Here is an 18,146-nt window from a genome sequence, read left to right on the forward strand (position 1 = left end):
GTGTTCAGTGCCTTTCTTGCCTCTTCATATACAATTAGGGTATTGCAGATTCCCACCATTTTAGTCTGGGGATGTCTATTCTGTATTTGAAGGCTTTCCCGTCATCTTCCAGTGCCTCGATCTTTTAGCCTAGTACTTGGAAACCCACATATATCATAATTCTCATTCTTCTCTTCAATTTTATGGGATTAAGATAGAAAGGCCCTGGGAAAAGTTGCATATTTAATGTTCCACAGATTATTGCCTAAGTGGTTAAAACAATGCTTTTTGTTTATTATTGAGTAATGTTTTGCAATACAGCTTTATCATCTGCAGGCTCATTGGAAGCATAGTTAGTCCATTTCCAGTAGCAGACAGACATGATATATGTTCCTCAACCTCTTCCCACATGATTTTGATCTCCTCTGCTAGGTCTCTTTATCTTGAAGCATTTTCATTCCTCATAAATTAGGTATTATAAGTATTTGATACGATAAAATCTGTTGAAAACATCATCCTGAATATTTTATGGGTCAACATTATGTCTGGGTAATTGTGGGCAACAGTTGAGTTTGTGACAGTGCTCTAATGGAGTTCTCAGGCAGATTTTGAGTTCTGTATTTTGAAGTATAGGGATCTGTTATCTGTCAGTTTATGAAAGGAAGCAAGTTTCTGGTGCATCATTCTAGCTACTGGGTCATTTCTTGCTAGATTTTTTTCAGATGCTAAATTTTCTAACCTGCAGTGCTTTGTTGAACAGTAGAGATTGTTCAACATAATCTATGTTGATTACTATCTGGGTTCCTTAAGGATAATTATTTTTGTTGTTATTGTTATTATTATCTTTATTAGTAGTATATTCCTGGATCAAAAGCTTAATCTAGTTTAGTTTAACAAGAAGACAGTATTACTTAATATTAGTATTGATCACAACAACATAGGGTTATGAATATAATATTTCCATGATATAGTACTCAGCATTCATTTATTAAAGGTTCTGAAGATGTCATTTCCAGAAGACTAAACAGAAGCACATTAAACAATAAATCTTCTGTGCCCCAAATAGTGACAATGAAAAGTTCCCATCTGTCATATGACCAGACTAATCTTGGTATATATCAGTACCTACATTGAAACAATAATTTTTTTCTGAAGAAAAAATTAACCCTGGAATATTTGTCATTTTTCTAATTTTCAAGATGCACAGTCTTTAAATTGAATGAGTAATGGTCCATAAGTTACAAATAAACATCACCATATTGACATGGATCGTGTGGGCAAAGGCTTTTGTAACTCAAGCCTCAGCCCATTACAGTTTATTGGTAAAATGCCTAGCTATCAGAGCAAAACATTTAGGATTATTGAACTATGTGGCTATCCCTTGTACCTTCATCATCAGACATTCATGGAACATAACGCATATACCATTGAATCACAAAATCTCAGCATTGAAAGAAATTTCAGAAGGTAGCCATACAGCCTGCTCCATCTTTAGCTAAAACATGTCCAATAATGCACGAGGATGGAATAGTTACTGAGCCTTTGCTGACATGCATCAAGTAATGGTGAACTCACTATCCATTAAGTCAGCCTCTTCAGTTTTGCAACATCTCCAATTCTTTGGTTGTTAGAAAGTTTTTCTTTATTTCAAGCAAAAGTCTGCAATTTCAACCAGTTGGTCCTAATCTTGCACTCTTGGGATAAGAAGCACAAAACTAACCCATTGTCTATATAACCTTTCAAGAATTTGAAGAGACCTGTTAAGATGCTCCTTTCCCAAAGCTTCTCTCCTCTAGAGTAAACACCTCCAGTTCCTTAAATTAACTCATGTATGGTATGATTTGAGGTCCCCTCGCCATCTTGGTCACTGTCTTCTGGATATGCTGTAGTCTGTTAGTGTGGCTAATACTAATAGCAAGAGTTATATTAACATAAGTACCATTTATATAGCATTTTAAGGTTGATAAACCCTTTAAAAATGCTATCTCATTTAGTCTTCACAATAGCCACAGACCCTGTAAGGTGTTCTGTTGTTGAGTTGTTTTTCATATCTGACTCTTTATGACCTCATTTGGAATTTTCTTGGCAAAATAGTCTGCCATTTCCTTCTCCAGCTCATTTTACAGATGAGGAAATTGAGGCAAACAAGGTAAAGGGATTTATTTGCCCAGGGTCACACAACTAGGAAGTGTCTAAGGCCAGAATTTGAATTTAGGAAGAGGAGTCAGCCTGACTCCAGGTTCAGCACTCCTTCCACTGCAATGCCACCTAGCTGCCCTATAAGTAGGTGATATTATTATACCTATTTTACAGATGAGGAAAGTGAGGCTGAGGTATGTTAAATAACTTGCCAGGATCACCCAGCTAAAAAAGTTACAAAGATGTGTACTCTGGTTTTCCTCACTCCGAGTCCATTCCTCTAACTATTGTACCACCTCCCTTCCCATCAGTCTTTAAGTTTTTCCCAGAACCCCTGGTGACCCAGGGCATCTGGGATTTGGGAGAACAGCCCTAGAGTTTTCCAGTTCACAGTTCCTTGACCCCCTCTCTTATATTCTTAGGTTGTCTGTCCTCATTTCAATATCTTCTGTTTATTTTGAAAATTTAAATTGGTGAATGAATTCTCTGCATCTCTTACCTTTTTCTTCTTTCTTCTTCTTCATAATCAATTCTGATTGTGTCTTTAGAATTGTATTGAGAATCTCCACTTCTTGATTCATCTTTATCCATCCATTCATTCATCCAACAAACATGTATTAAGCACTTATTACACTAGAAATGGAGAGGAAAAAATAAAACATTCCCTGCCTTCACCAAATTTATATTCAGCTTCAGGGGAGTAGTGGCGCACAACATGAATGCTGATAAGAAAATACAAAATATATACAAAGCAACATCAAAATCTTTGAGGGGGGAGTGAGGGATTCTACAAGACAGAGGTGAGGAGGGAGAGCATTTGAGGCATGAGGAGCAGCCTATGAATAATCAAAGAGATGAGACCTCAAATGTTATGTACTAGAAGTGGCAGGAAGGTTAGTTCCGATGGAGCATGGAGTATATGACAGGTGAGGGGGCAGGGGTTAATAAGGTCAGAGTAAGTCTGGGCAGGCTTTTCAATGCGTAACAAAGGAGTTCATACCTGATTTTAGAGTTGATAGAGATTGAAGATTCTTGAGGAATGGTGTTTTCCAATCTGTGCTTCAGGAAGGTCACTTTTGAACTTTTATGGACAATGGGCTGGCAAGAGGGAAAACCAGAGGTGAAGCAGAACAGTTAGGAGACTGCAAAAAGTTTGGACAAAGGGGAATGAGAGCCCAAACTAGGGTAAAGGCTATGTAAATGGAGAGATGGGGATAGGCAAGTGAAGAGGTGAGAATGACTCATTGGCTATTATACATGACATATTCATTCAGATATAGCTTAAAGGTAAGTAACACTTCAGCATTTACTGCAGGGAGACAAGAACCATAGCTTTTTGAGCAAGATTTAGCAGAAAGGCTTCACTGCTTAGGGACAGGGAATCCATTCTTCTTCCCCTTCCCCTGTCAACCTGGGGAGTCTCAGTAGAGGCAGTGGATGTTGAAAAATATACAAAGACACTTATTTCAATACAAGGCCTCCAGACAGCATCTCCAATCCATCCGTAACAAGGTGTAAAGTGTGATTAATTACCTCTAAATGAATGGGTCATCACACTAACTCTAAGGTCAAGGCATTAATTTGACCTTTATGTCAAAACTCTGTTTGACAAAACACATGATTCAGAAGCTGTAGGGGAATTATTACTTACTTTTAGAAATGATTTTATTCTTCACAGGCACAAAGGAGATAGTGTATCACTGATGTTTTTAAGTTTAGGGAAATGCTCAGCCCCATCTCTAAGTAGTGCATAAAGGAACAGACAAATCAAAGCACCTCTCCTGCCATCAGTTACCTTTGTCCCAGCTCCATGTGGAAAGTAGGCTTCTAATCAGGAAACTTACATGGTTTCTATTTGTCTCTGTGGGGCCTGGTGGTGTCTTTAAGCTGGCATCCTTAAGACCTCTGAGTTTGAGTTTCTCTAAAATCAAAATTATTGTACTTGCCCTGCTAATCTGATTGGGTTATTGAGAATATGGGAGAATTTTCTCAACTGTAAAGCCCCATCCAAAGGTCAGGCTTGTGATCTTGGCTCATACTTTGACCTGGCAATGATTTCCTATTTTGTCTGTATTCTAAGGAAAGAGTGAGTACAAATGGATCTGTATTTTGCATTATCAGCTTATTGCTGATTTTAAATATATCCCTTTCTTCTCTGACTCTCATTTAGTGTACTTGAAATATAGATGGTCCTTTCTTAGGGAAAGCATGTTGAAATCTTTGCCATCAGGCTCAAATGTCCACAGATATGTTTTTCCTCATTTTTCTAACATCTTGAGAAGAGGGGACAAGTCCTCAGCTGGTCACAATCAAAGGCTTCCTAAAATGGGACTGCATACTCATCCTTTATCATTTAATTCCCAGGCGAAGGGGGAAAATGACCTGTTTCCCATTCACATTAGCTCCCCCTCAGATCAGTGAGCTGGTTAGGAAGCGATAGAGATGATTGATGACATCTCTGTTGGTTCTTGATCCGAATTACCTTTACAAAGGCACACGTGTCGGCCATGCATCCATAGCCTGGTATCCTTTTCTTTTCTTTACTCTTAAATATTTATTTGCCCAACTACTCTCTTTACCCAGTGTATTAGTTAATCTAGCCCACATACAGTTGGTGAATAGTTGAATAATGGTGAGGAAGAGAGCTAATGCTCTCTTAATGACTTTTGATCTCTTCAGTCTGTGCATTCATCCACTGATGTTGAGTATAAAACCCTTGTATATCTCATTCTGTGTTATTCCTCTAAAACCCAAATATACATACATGCTTATATTTAAATGTATATGTGCTGTGTGCATACATGCATATATGTGTGTATGTGTGCGTGTGTGTGTTGGTGAAGGTCCTGAATTTTTTATAGAATGTTTTTATTCTTCATCCTTGTTAAGCAATATTGACTAATAATTTCTTAAGGTTTGCAAAGCACTTTATATATACTATTTCATTTGCTTTTCATGACAATCATGTACAGTAGAAATTATAATCATCTTCATTTTACAGATGAGAAAACTGAGGTCAAGGGGGTTGAGTGAATTGACTATGGTCACACAGCAAGTAAGTTTCTGAGGCGGGAGTCAAATTCATGTCTCCTTGCTTCCAGGCCCAGCTCTGTATTCACTGAGCCACCTAGTTGCCTCTATAGAGGCAATAGAGTCGCTTGTTTTTTCTCATCATGAGCTATATAAGGGGAAATGGCTTGTCTCTCATGGAAGACCTCAAGAGGAGCTTGATCAAGCCAAGTATCCACAGAGGGAATCTTGTGTTGAAAGTGACCCAAAGGTAGAGCCAATGAAAAGGAGTTGAGAAAACGATTCAGCTCAAGCCTTCCAACATTCTCTTCCCACCAAATAACTATATAGTAATGACTCAAATGGAGCTCTGGAATGTCAGAACCATCAAAAGTTGGAGTGCCAACATTTTCCTAGCCCAAGATAACTTAGAAAATTGTCAGAAGAGGGTCTATGACACCATCGTGGTGATCGGCCTGGAGTACAGCCGAAAAAACAGCAGCGTGAAGACTTGAAGGCCCAGCAGCTTTGGGAAATGTGAGATCACACACAGTAAGGGTGTTGGAAAACTGATCAGAAAGAGATTACAGGGGACCCGTTGCTGGTTCTGGGTTCTGGATTCTGTTGAAATCATCTATACTCAGTTCTGAGTTACAGTTCAGGGGAGAAGATGAGCATTAGCACTTGCAACTACATTGGAAAAGGGGTCCTGGTCATAGTCTCCAGTAGAAAAGACATCGTGCATTATGACCAAGTAGGATTTATACCAGGAATGCAGGAGTGGTTCAATATTAGGAAAACTATTCGCATGATTGACAGTAATGAAATATTATAAAACGAATACTACAAATAACCCACAAATTAACAAAACTGCAACCAGTAACAAAACCAACAGAAATCATACGATCATCTCACTAGATGCAGAAAAAGCCTTTGACAAAACAACAGTCATTCCTCTTAGAAACACTAGAAAGCATAATAATAAATGCTTTCCTTAAAATAATAAGTAACATCTAACATCATCAGGAAGGAGTGAATCAAGGATACTTCAGTATTGTGCTAGAAATACTAGTTATAGCAATAAAAGAAGAAAAAGAAATTAAAGATAATTGAATAGGCAATGAGGAAACAAAACTAGCACTCTTTGCAGAGAATTTGATAGTTTACTTAGAGAATCCTAGAGAATCAACTATAAAACAATCAATAATTTCAGGCAAGTTCCAGGATACAAAGTTTATTCATATGAATCATCAGCATTTCTATATAAAGCTAACAACTTCCAACAGGAAGAGATAGAGAACTTTTATTTAACATAACTGCAAACAGTTATTTTAGCATTATTCAACATCTTCTCTTTCAGCTACCTTGGGACTTGGCTCATGAAAGCCCTCAAAAAAAAAAGTTAATTTACTTGGGAGTCTACTTGTGGAGACAATCCCAGGGACCATATGAATACAATTACAAAATACTTTTCACACAGGTAAAGACAGATCTAAAGATTTGGAGAAATATATATTGCCCATATTAATTGGCTTACACCAATGTAATAAAAATGACAATTCTGCAAAAAAATTTACTTAAATAGTGCCATACTACTCAAACTACCAAAAATATTTTATAGAGTTATAAAAACCATAACAAAACTCACGGAAGAACAAAAGGTCAAGGGAATTAAAAAAAAAAAAAAACTAAAGGAAGGCAGTGTAGCAGTACAAGATTTCAAAATGTAATCAAAGTAGTAATCATCATAGCAATCTGGTACTGGTTAAGAAATAAAGTGGTGGATCAGTGGAATAGATTGAGTACAATCCGAAGATCTAAAATTTTGGGACAAAAGCTTACTAGTTAACAAAAATTCCTGGGAAAACTGGGAAGTGGTTTGGCAGAAAGTGGGTATAGACCAACATCTCACAATGATATGGTCAAAATGGGTACATGATTTAGACACTAAGAATAATATCATAAGCAAATTAGGGGAATATGGAAACTTTTTACCTGTGAGATATATGGATAAAGGAAGAATTTGTGACCAAAAAGGAAGTAAAGACCATCTATAAAATTCATAATTTTAATTATATTATATTAAAAAAAAGTTTTTGCACAAACAAAACCAATGAAACCAAATTTAGAGGAAAGCAGGAAACTGGGGGAGGGGGGAATTAACATCAAATTTCTTTATTAAAGGCCTCATTTCTCAAATATATAAAGAACTCAGTCAAATTTACAAGTATAAGAGCAAGTTATCTACAGTTATGTGGAAAAAATGTTCTAAATCAGTATTGACTAGAGAAATATAAGTTAATATAACTCTGAGATATGACCTCACACCTGTCAGATTGGCTAATATGACAAAAAGAAAATGACAAATGTTAAAGGGAATATGGGAAAATTGAGATATTAATGCATTGTTGGTGAAGTTGTGAACTGAATACTCCAACCATTCTGGAACACAATTAGGAACTATGAGCAACAGGCTATAAAACTGTGTGTACCTTTTGACTCAGCGTTACCATGACTATATTTGTATTCCAAAAGGATAAAAGAAAAGGGGAAAGAACCTACAGGTACAAAAATATGTAAACAGCTCTTTTTGTGGGGGCAAAGAATTGGAAACTGAAGGGACGTTTATCAATTTGGAAATGACTGAACAAGTTGGGTATATGATTGTGATGGTATGCTACTGTGCTCTATGAAATCACAAGCGGGATCCTTTAGAAAAATCTGTTAAGACCTATGTGAACTGATGCAAAATGAAGTCAACAGAATCAGGAGAACATTGTACAATGATTAACTGTGGAGTCACTTAACTATGTTGATCAATATTTGATCCAAGATAATTCCAAGGGCTTAAGATAATCAATTCTATCCACTTCCAGATCTATAACTAGAGTCCAAATGCAGAGTGAAAAATATTTTCCCTTTTCTCTATTTTTTTTTTTGTTGCTGTTGTTGTAATGCTTTGTTTTTTGTTTTTTCCCCAACATGGCTAATACGGAAATGTGTTGCATGATTTCACATTTCTTGCCTTCACAGTGGGTATGGGAGGGGTGAGAGGGAGGAAATTCTGAACTCAAAATTTTAAAAAGGTTAAAAATAAATCATTTTATTTTTTTAAAATAATTTTTAAAAAGGTAGTCATCCAAGTTTGAGGGCTTTCATGAGCCAAGTCCCAAGGTAGCTGAAAGAGAAGATGTTGAATAATGCTAAAAAGTTTCAAGGCTCACACTGTTAGTCATATACTTCAAGGAGGTTTGTAAATAAAAGAAAGTCCCCTTCTACACCAAAATATTTATTATCAATGCTTTCTGTGATAGCAAAAACATGGAAATGAAGTTGCTGCCATTCAATTGGGAGGCAAGTAGGCAAACTGTGGGACACAAATGTAATGGAATATTACATTATACTATAAAAATTGCTATATATGATGAATTCAGAGGATGAGAAAATTTACATGAATATTTGCCAAGCAGAGTAAGGAGAGCCAGGAAAACAGTATACAAATTAATTGCATCAATGTAAATGGAAAGAACAAAAATCCCAATGCCTTTGAAACTGTATATCGCAAAAGTATCCAAAATATGCCTGGTTCCTAAGAAGAGATATGAGGACACATTTCCTCCTCAATTCTTTGCAAAGGCAGGGTGGGAGGAGGGAGCAGGTAGCTTTAAAGACATAGAATATTGCAGATAACATCAGGTTTTCTCAACATATTGATTGGTTTTGCTATTTTTTTCTTTTCTTTTTTTAAACAAGTTATACGTGATGACTCTCTGGTGGGGGGATAATCTAGGCAATTAAAAAATATGATTCTAAAGAAGGCAATAACATCAATTACTACCAACCCATCTGCTTAATATGCTTTCTTGTCTCCATAAAATCTTGATGGAAATTCACAACACAACCAATTCATTTGATAAGCATATGTATAAAGGACCTATTATGTGCCCAGACCTGTGCTAGGATCTGGTGTGCAATGATACAAAGGAAACAGTCATTTCTCTAAAGGAGCTTCCATTCTCCTGGTTGTGGGTGGGAAGAACATGTATGCACACATAGACAGTTATGAAGTTTGTAAAAGTCAATACAAAAAAAAATTGGTGGTTGACCCTAACAACAATCAGGAAGGGCCTTTTGTAGGAAGCAGCCATTAAACTAAGCCTTGAAGGGAGCTAGCATTTTTAAGAGTTGGGCATAATAAAAAGAACACTACAGGCATGGGGGACCACTCATGCAGAAGCATGGAGATGGGATTATAGTTCCCCTAGCTAGGGGAACATTGGCTATGACAGTTTGGCAGAAATGAAAATTTCTCTCTAAAATTAACTCTCTGTTGATAATGTGATCTAATGTCGAGTAAGTCATGAGTTCTGGCAGAAGGCCTCCCTACATTCATTATATTCATCAGGTTTCTTTCCAGTATGAATTAAGTACACATGTATTGGAAGTACTTTTAGATGAAAATAGGAGAAGGGAATAGGTATGCTTTTGCAAATGATTTTCTGCAGCAGACTACATATTTATAATTATATTATTGACTGAAGGATGCCAAGAATAAATATCCCACTATTCTTTTTGTTTATGGATGATAAAGAAGCTTTGACACAAGCTCACTAATGTACTGTTCGTGGAACTGTGAATTGTTGCAACCATTCTGGAGAACAATTGAGAAATGGACTAAAAATGACAAAAATGTCCATACTCTTTGACTGAGGGATCACGCTGCTTGGCATATACCCCAAAGGAGGTTAAAAATTAAGAAAAAAATATTCAATATCCACCAAAATACTTATAGCAATATTTTCTTGTGTCAAAAAAGTTAAAACCAAAAAAAAAAAAAAAAAAACTGGAACCAAAATGTCCACTGACTGGGGAATGGCTAAACAAATTGGTGTATACACTTTATAAATGGTTGCTAAATGAAATGTTATATATAAATGAGTATGAATAATATTGAGAAGCATGAGAAGACATGTCAATTGATATAATGAAAGCCAGGAAAGCAATATACACAATGATTACAATAATTGAAAAGGGAAGAACAAAACCATGCAAATAGTATTTAGTTATATTGACCATGGGCAGCTAAGTGATGCTGCAATGGATAAAGTGCCAGGCCTGGAATTAGGAAGACTCCATTTTTGAGTTGAAATCTGACCTCACATACTTACTGGCTGTATGACCTTGGCCCAGTCACTTCCCCCAGTTTGCCTCAGTTTCCTCATCAGTAAAATGAGCTGGAGAAGGAAACGGCAAAACCACTCCAGTAACTATCTTTGCCAAGAAAACTCCAAAAGGGGTCAGAAAAAGTCAGCCAGGAGTGAAATATGACTTAATTGAAGCATGGCAGAATAGAAAGACTGCTGACTTTATAGCCAACAGACCTATGCCCAGAGCCTATCTTAGACACTTAGACACAAGTAATGTTTATTGTGAAGTCACTTTGATTGGCAGACCTTTAATTTTTCTCATCTATACATGGGGCTCATTCCACTTATCTCCCAAAGTTGCTGTCAGAAAAGCACTGGAAAAACCATCATTCTCACTATCCCCTCCTTTTGGGGGGCAGGGGGAATCTACATTTATCATTTCATTGTATTGGGGACTCCCAGTAAGAAAACCCCATGTATGGCATGGCCGCTTTGTTGGAATCTTTCAATTTTGCCCTTCTCCCATAGCAGAAGTTACCCTAAAGGAGACAGCACTTTTTTGCCTACATAAATGGTGGTCTTTTTCTTTTCTCCTTCTTATAGCTTTTTATTGACAAAACATATGCATGGGTAATTTTTCAACATTGATCCTAGCAAAAACTTCTGTTACAACTTTTCCCCTCCTTCCCTCCACCCCCTCTCCTAGATGGCAGATAGTCCCATACATGCTAAACATGTTAAAATATGTTAAATACACTGTACATATACATATTTATACAGTTATCTTGTTGCACAAGAAAAATCAGATTTAGAAAGAAGGTAAAAATAACCTGAGAAGAAAAACAAAAAATGAAAGCAAACAATAACAGAAAGAGTGGAAATGCTATGTTGTGGTCCACACTCATTTCCCAATGTTCTTTCGCTGGGTGTAGCTGGTTCTGTCCATCATTGATCAATTGGAACTGAATTAGATCTTCTCGTTGTTGAGGATGGCCACTTCCGTCAGAATATATCCTCATATAGTATTGTTGAAAAGTACAATGATCTCCTGGTTCTGCTCATTTTACTCAGCATCAGTTCATGTAAGTCTCTCCGGGCCTCTCTGTATTCATCTACCACGATTTACTCAGCCATTCTCCAATTGATGGGCATCCATTCAATTTCCAGTTTCTAGCCACTATGAAAAGGACTGGATAGTCTTTTTCTTAAAGAACATAGCCTGGTTACCTTATAATGGTATTGTGGGCACATTTCAATACTTTAGTGAGTGGCTCTAAAATATTCAAGTCTATGATTGTAATGGAATATTACTGTGTGTTTTGTTTCTACAAAACAAATGAAGAATATGTTGAATATAGAACATGAGAAGACTGATAGGAACCGATGTGGAATAGAGAAAGCAGAACCAGGGACACAGCATCCATAATGTCTACAGTAACCTGCATGAAATCACATTAAAGAAAGCTCAACTCAGATCAAATCAACGATAATATTGGTTGTAGAGGGTTAATGATGAAACACACTTCTCTCTTAATACAGAGTTAGGAGGGCTGCATGCACTGACTTTTCGTATTCATAGTTGTTGGGTCAGTTGAGGGATGGCTTCTGCTGGCTGTGTTGGGACTTATTTGTAGTGTTGAAAAACAAGAACATTAATACAGCTTCAAGCCTAAAAAGTGAGAAAAGAGTCTCATTGAACTCTTACCCAGAAGGGTTGAAGAGAAGCCTGAGAGCTGCCCCAATCCATGTAATGGAACCACTTGGGGAAGGGGGTGGCTCTTTTAGAATGTAAGAATGTCAGCCCCGAGTAATTTCAGAAGAGAATGTGAAAATGTGGTTTCTAGGAGTGGCGCACTTTCCAGGTAGCTTTACCTGCCCTAGTGTTGAGGTCTAGGTTTGGGGTACCTAAATGAAATTAGGGTTAAGGTCTAGTGGCAGGTTTGGGGTACAGATTTGGCGCAAGGGGGTCTAGTAGCGGCACGAGTTCCCAATAAAAGCATTTATTGGCCCAGAGAGCTAGATTGATAAAAGAGGTTTATTATTAGATAAGCAAAGTTAAAGTATAGGGGAAGGTAGAGATAAGGAGGGCACTGGACAGAGGGTCCAGTGGACAGAGGGTCCTCACATGGTAGCCATGTTTGGAATCTCTGCAGAGAGGGGTTCCCAGCGTGGCCTTTTTATAATAGGAGACTTAGCTCGAGGGGCTTTCGGGTGTAGCCCCAAAGTTGGCTCATATCCGGGTGGGGCTGGGAACAGGTCAGATCTTCTATTGGAATTCAAAGCGACTAGGATTTGTGAGTTAAAGGGCAATTTACATTATTAACTAGGAGAGGGTGGGAATCTAGAAAGGAATCTTTCCCGCATCACTAGGACTGTGCTTGCTGGAGTCTCTAAGAAAACCAAACGGTCGAGGGAGAAAAATAGCGAGGCCCTCATCCAAAAGGCTTTTGCCACAAAGGGCTCCAGCACATCTGATGCCATTGTTTAATGGAGCTCTAAACATGTTACCTTGCATACGGCACACAGGTGGCCTCCCACTGTGCTCTCTGATGGCTTCGTGATTGCTTCGAGAGATTATCAAACACAAGAGCACAAACCCCCCCTGAACCCAAGGGGGCAGAATCGATCCCCGGAATACCAGCTGGCAACACCTCTTCCCCATTTCTCAGAAGCCGCGGGCAGAAATGGCAGCGTGGGGCTCGGCAGCTTATTGAGTTCATTATCAGCCACGACAAAGCCCCGGCGATCAATGTCAACTGCTCTAAGTGTTGTCAGAGGCAAGTTTTATTCTCTCATTCTCTTAAGTTGTCTTGACCTTTGGATTTTGTTTCTTGTGGCAGTGCTTATTATTTCTTGGGGTTGGGGGGGCGCTATTCTTCACCAGCTATTTAATGCTCATCTCCATTCTCTTGATGTCTGTGTTTCCGAATTTTTTTTCTCATTTTTTAAAAGGCTCCCTGTGCACCTGCATACACGGATAAAATTGATTGCTCTGATTGTTCCTCTGGGACTGAGCAAACCTATTCCTTGCACCTTCAGACTGCCCTCTGGCAGTCGCTAGTCGGGGCTGTTGCCAGGCTTTTCCTGGCCCGGGGCCAAGGCTGGGCCTCAGTTGGACTTGGGGAGGCTCGCTGGCGGCCAACTGGGAATCTGGGTAGGCAGCCTGTCCCTTTAGATATTTTCGCCCATCCCCCTTGTTGATTTCTCCCTCACCTGACCGGGTTTGAGGAGTATTCCCACGTGCTCCCTCCAGGCCCAGGGGCCGCTGGGTGCTCTTGGATCTTTTCTTCCGGGTTTCACCTGTAGCTTTCTGCCCCTCCTCCTTTTGGCCCAACTCGGCCGGGCCAGACAGGGTGCGGGACCGCTTGACCCCTGCTTCTTCGCCGCAACCGGAAGGAGACAGGGTCCTAGCAGTGGAGATTTGGGCGCGGGGAAAGGCCAGGCTCGTAGTTTATGAGATCGAGGCTCTGGGCTGAGGCCTCCTTGGCTTATTCCTTGCTGTTGCCCGCCCCGCGCAGGATGAGCTGGTGCGTGGCCCAGGAGATTCGGACTCTCCGAAAGCCTTCTCGGGTCCCTCCAGGCCGCTCCCCTTAATAAGAGAAGGGAAACGACGTGACTGACTGCATGGTGCAGATGGCCGCTTCGGCTAAAAGGTAAGCAGACTTGGGCTGATTGAATAGCGCTTTAAAGACTCCCACTTACGGGAGTGAGATTTCTCTTAGAGCTAATTTTGAAATATTTTGAAAAGCTGCTGATTTGAAAATGCAGAAGAAGAAAAGATCCAGTCGAGCTTTGTCTAAACTTACCCATTTTCCCATTTTCCCAACTCCACCCAGTGAGTGATAATTGCCTCTCCCCCACCCCTATTTTTCTCCTAAAGAAAATTAGTTAAAGCCTTTACTGAGATTAATTAGCATAAGAAGCAGTTTCAGAAACACCTTCTCTCCACCCCTCCCCCACTAGTCTGCCGGGGGTATACGTACTCTTAGATAAATGCAGAAAGGGTCAGCGGAGAAGGTGAGCACCACTGGTACAAATGAATGGAGACGCTCCATAAAACCAAACCCCATAATCTTGTGCTCCAGGCTCCTTGTTTTTCTGTAACATCCACTCCCTTGTTAGGTAAACCCCTCGAGAAAGCTGTCCACGTTCAGGGCCTAAAATTCCTTTCCATTTACCTTGAACTTCTTACTTCTCTCGAGTCTGAATTCTGATTTCATCATTCCACTGAAACTTGTCAAACTTACCAGTGACCTAGTGGCCAAGTCCTCTGGTCTTTTCTGAGGCTTCATGCCTCTTAATCTCCTTGCGTCTTCTGAGGCAGTTGATCTCTCTCTTTTCCTGGTTTTCATTCTTCCTTGCCTGTCCTTCAACTGGTCTCACTGCCCCTTAGCAATCTAATTTGCTGGATTGTCATCCAGGCATACCCACTACTTGTGAATTTTTCTTCTGGAGCATCTCTTCTCCCTGTGTGACATTTCCCTTGGTCATTTCATCAGCTTCCATCTCCCATTCCATAGAGTGCGAAATTGAAAGTATGTTTTTTCTTGTTGTTAATGGTTGGCCCTGTGTCCATCTCTAATGCAACCTGTATATATGCACGTAATGCATTTAAGATTTCTTAGAAATAGCAGAATTGGGTTAAAGCCACAGAAAATTAGGGAATTATTTCCCTGAGAGCTAGGGAAACCTTTATACTTGGCTGTGCTATAATGGAACAAGGACAAGTTATGCAGCCTCCATTTTGTTCATTCGTAAGGTGGAGATGATAATTTCTTGAATACCTAGTTCATGAGATGATGATGGAGCTTGAAGATACTGTCTACAAACACTTGGCAAGACATCAAGTGAGTACATAAATGTTAGTTATTGTTATTTTAAGACTTCCCCTTTGCCTTAGGGACTAGATTCTCTCCAGATGTTAATGTATAAAGTTGTAATTCAAGAACATGGTTTTTATCTACAGCATATTCCTGTCAATGTAAATAATGAGAAACGTAATTGAGTTCTAACTGAGAGCTAATCACTTGAACACATCTCTTGTCCCGTATTCAAAAGGCAGAACTGTGAAGGGAGGGGAAGTCAAGTTAGGGTTATATAGCCCAAAGAAAAGGGAGCATTGGTTAGGGCAGAAAGAGACAGTACTTATAAAGCCAGATGACTGTTTGGGTATGTCAGGCATTTACCAAGCTAAGTATCGGGCATCTTGCTAGTCCGTGGGACTAAAAGACAAAAGTGAAATAGCCCCTGCCCTCAAAAAGCTTATGTTCAGTTGGAGTTAACATGTACACATATAAGTAGGTATGTATAAGGTGATTGCTAGAGGAAGACTCCAAATGGCTAGGGTGATCATGTAAGGCTTTATGCAGAAAGAGGCTTGAGCCTCTTTTTTTTTTTTTTTGAGGGAATCTAAAGGGTCTGAGAGGAAAGGTAAAAGGGGTTGGGGACGACCAGTTGCAAAGGCACAGAGATGGAAAGTGGAGGAGACAGTTTGATTTGAGCACAAAATGCTCTCCTCTAGAGGAGAGTTATGTTTATGTAGTAACTTAGGAAAGAGTATTAATGATGAGATCTGGTCCAAGAATGCATTGAGACCTGATAATGGTTTGGGGCAGACCTTTAGATTACAATCTGCTCTAATAATGTATACAGAGCAGAGCATGGACCAATTCTAAATGAGTGGGTCAATACTGATCAAGTTGTATGACTGAGTCAGCCCTAGGCATCTTTTCCTAGTCCATCTCTCTTGTGATTCTGGTCTGCTTTATGCCTAAGCCTAAGCCCTTAGCCTTGCTCCTGGGTAGGGGGTATGTGTGTGTGCTTGCTACCTGCCACTTCAGTGGCAGCTAGATGGCTCCTGGCCATAGAATCAGGAAGGCCTGAACTCAATTTCAGCCTCAGACACTTCCTAGCTGTGGGATCACAGGCAAGTCCCTTACCCCTCTGTGTGCCGCAGTTTCCTTAACTACAAAATGGAGGTAAAATGGCATCTACTGGCCGGGGTTGTTGTGAGGAATAAATGAGGTGAATTTTGTCAACAGCATTTAGCACAATCCTTAGTTCTTAGTAGGTGTTACATAAACATTTATTCCCTTCTTTTCCCCTTCCCTCTCCTGCACTATTTCACTGGATTTAGCATCAGAAGACCAAGACTTGAATTCTACTCTGCTGCTTCATTCATTTAGGAATCTTGGGCAAATCACTTAACCTCTTAGAGATAAAGCTTTATCCTCACCGCCAGTGGATACTAATCCCTGCCCTACCTCTCTTCCACTGAGGTTCAGGAGTGTCTGACTACACTAATAATGTAAAAAGCCTTAAGCAGGTATGAGCTTTCTTTGCTGCTGTAGCGTACATAGTCGGTGCTTAATATATGTTTGCTAAACAGCTATACCCCTCCCCCAGGCATCTTGACTGCATGGATAGAATACAATCTATTTTGATGAATTAAAAACCTAATAAGAAAAACTCTACACCAGACCTCAAGCCAGTTCCTGGGAATTGGCTCTATACCCCCATGGGTTTTTAGGTGGCACCAAGGGTCAGTTTGGGCCCCTTGTGTGCATCATTCCCGTGTGACTAACCACCTGCCACATCTGTGGAGGCAGGCAGTTGAACTTTCTTCCAAATGCCAAGAACCTCTCTTATCTTTCTGATTAACCTCCCCCTGCTATGAAAGTCACCCCCTTCCCACTCTTCCTCCTCCCCCTCTAAACCTTTCACATATTACTCTGTGGTTGACTCTGCAGAGTGTTAAGCCTTTCCTGGAATCAGCCACTGCTGGGCTTTGCCTCATTCGGATGATAAATGGCCGTTAACTCTTCAGAGGTTTAAACAAATGCTTCCACTGGCTAAGTGAACCTAATCCTTTTTGAGCATGTTGGTTGCCCAACTTAATGACAAACAATATTTTGACAGCGTTATGGACTTATCTACTTTATGCCGGCTGTGATTTAGTAACCAGAGAGCCTGTTACTATTCATGCTACATTCCTAGAGAATCTAGCCACTACCCTCTCCACCCCGCCCCCAAACCCATCGCATCCCCTTTCCTGTTGGACACACATCACTCCAATTAACATTTTCAATCACAGCTGTGTATGTGTTAAAACAAGGAATGCCTGAGCCCCTTAATACATGCTCAGCCATGGCCTAATTCTTTTGGGGCCTGGTAGCTGCTACATCTGATGGCTGACACATTTCTAGACTGAGTGGTGCTTGAAATTATGGCGAGAGAGACAAATGCAGCTCATGTTCCCTGGATGCTTTCAGTTTACCACCAAAGGTGGAGTTCACCATTGGATATCTCTATTTCTTTCCATCTGGCAAAATGTGTCTTGGGACTCATTTTTCCCCCACCTTGCTAGTTTGATATTTCAGCCTCTATGCAATATCCCATCAGACTTGCCAAGTGCTTTTTTTTAAGAGAGCAAGGGGAAAAAATCATTCTTCATATCTGTGCTAAACTCAGCTGCTGACTTGCTGTGCAGACTTTGACTGTGTCCTAATTGGCTCTGACTCAGTTTACTCCACATTAACAATAGCACCATTCTATGAATCTTGCCCCATGCTGTGGAAATGAATTAAGTATTAGTATTGTACAAATGCATTTCTGAAAGTCATTAAGAAGAGCAATATTTATCTTAGAGAAAAGAAGACTGGTTAGTAAGGAGGATGTGCTAATGGCCTTCAAATATGTGAAGGGACTTTAAGGAGAAAGAAGGAAGATGATTTCATTCTTTAGGGCAACATTCAGCCCAAAGGGTGAGAGAAGACGGCGGGGGAGGGGGGGGGTGAGAAGGACTCTATTTTGGCCAAATAGGAAGAAGGCATTTCCCCCTAAAGCTTCCCAGTATGAAGTGGGCTTATTCAG

This window comes from Antechinus flavipes, chromosome X, assembly GCF_016432865.1.
Source record: "Antechinus flavipes isolate AdamAnt ecotype Samford, QLD, Australia chromosome X, AdamAnt_v2, whole genome shotgun sequence".
Lineage (NCBI taxonomy): Eukaryota > Metazoa > Chordata > Mammalia > Dasyuromorphia > Dasyuridae > Antechinus > Antechinus flavipes.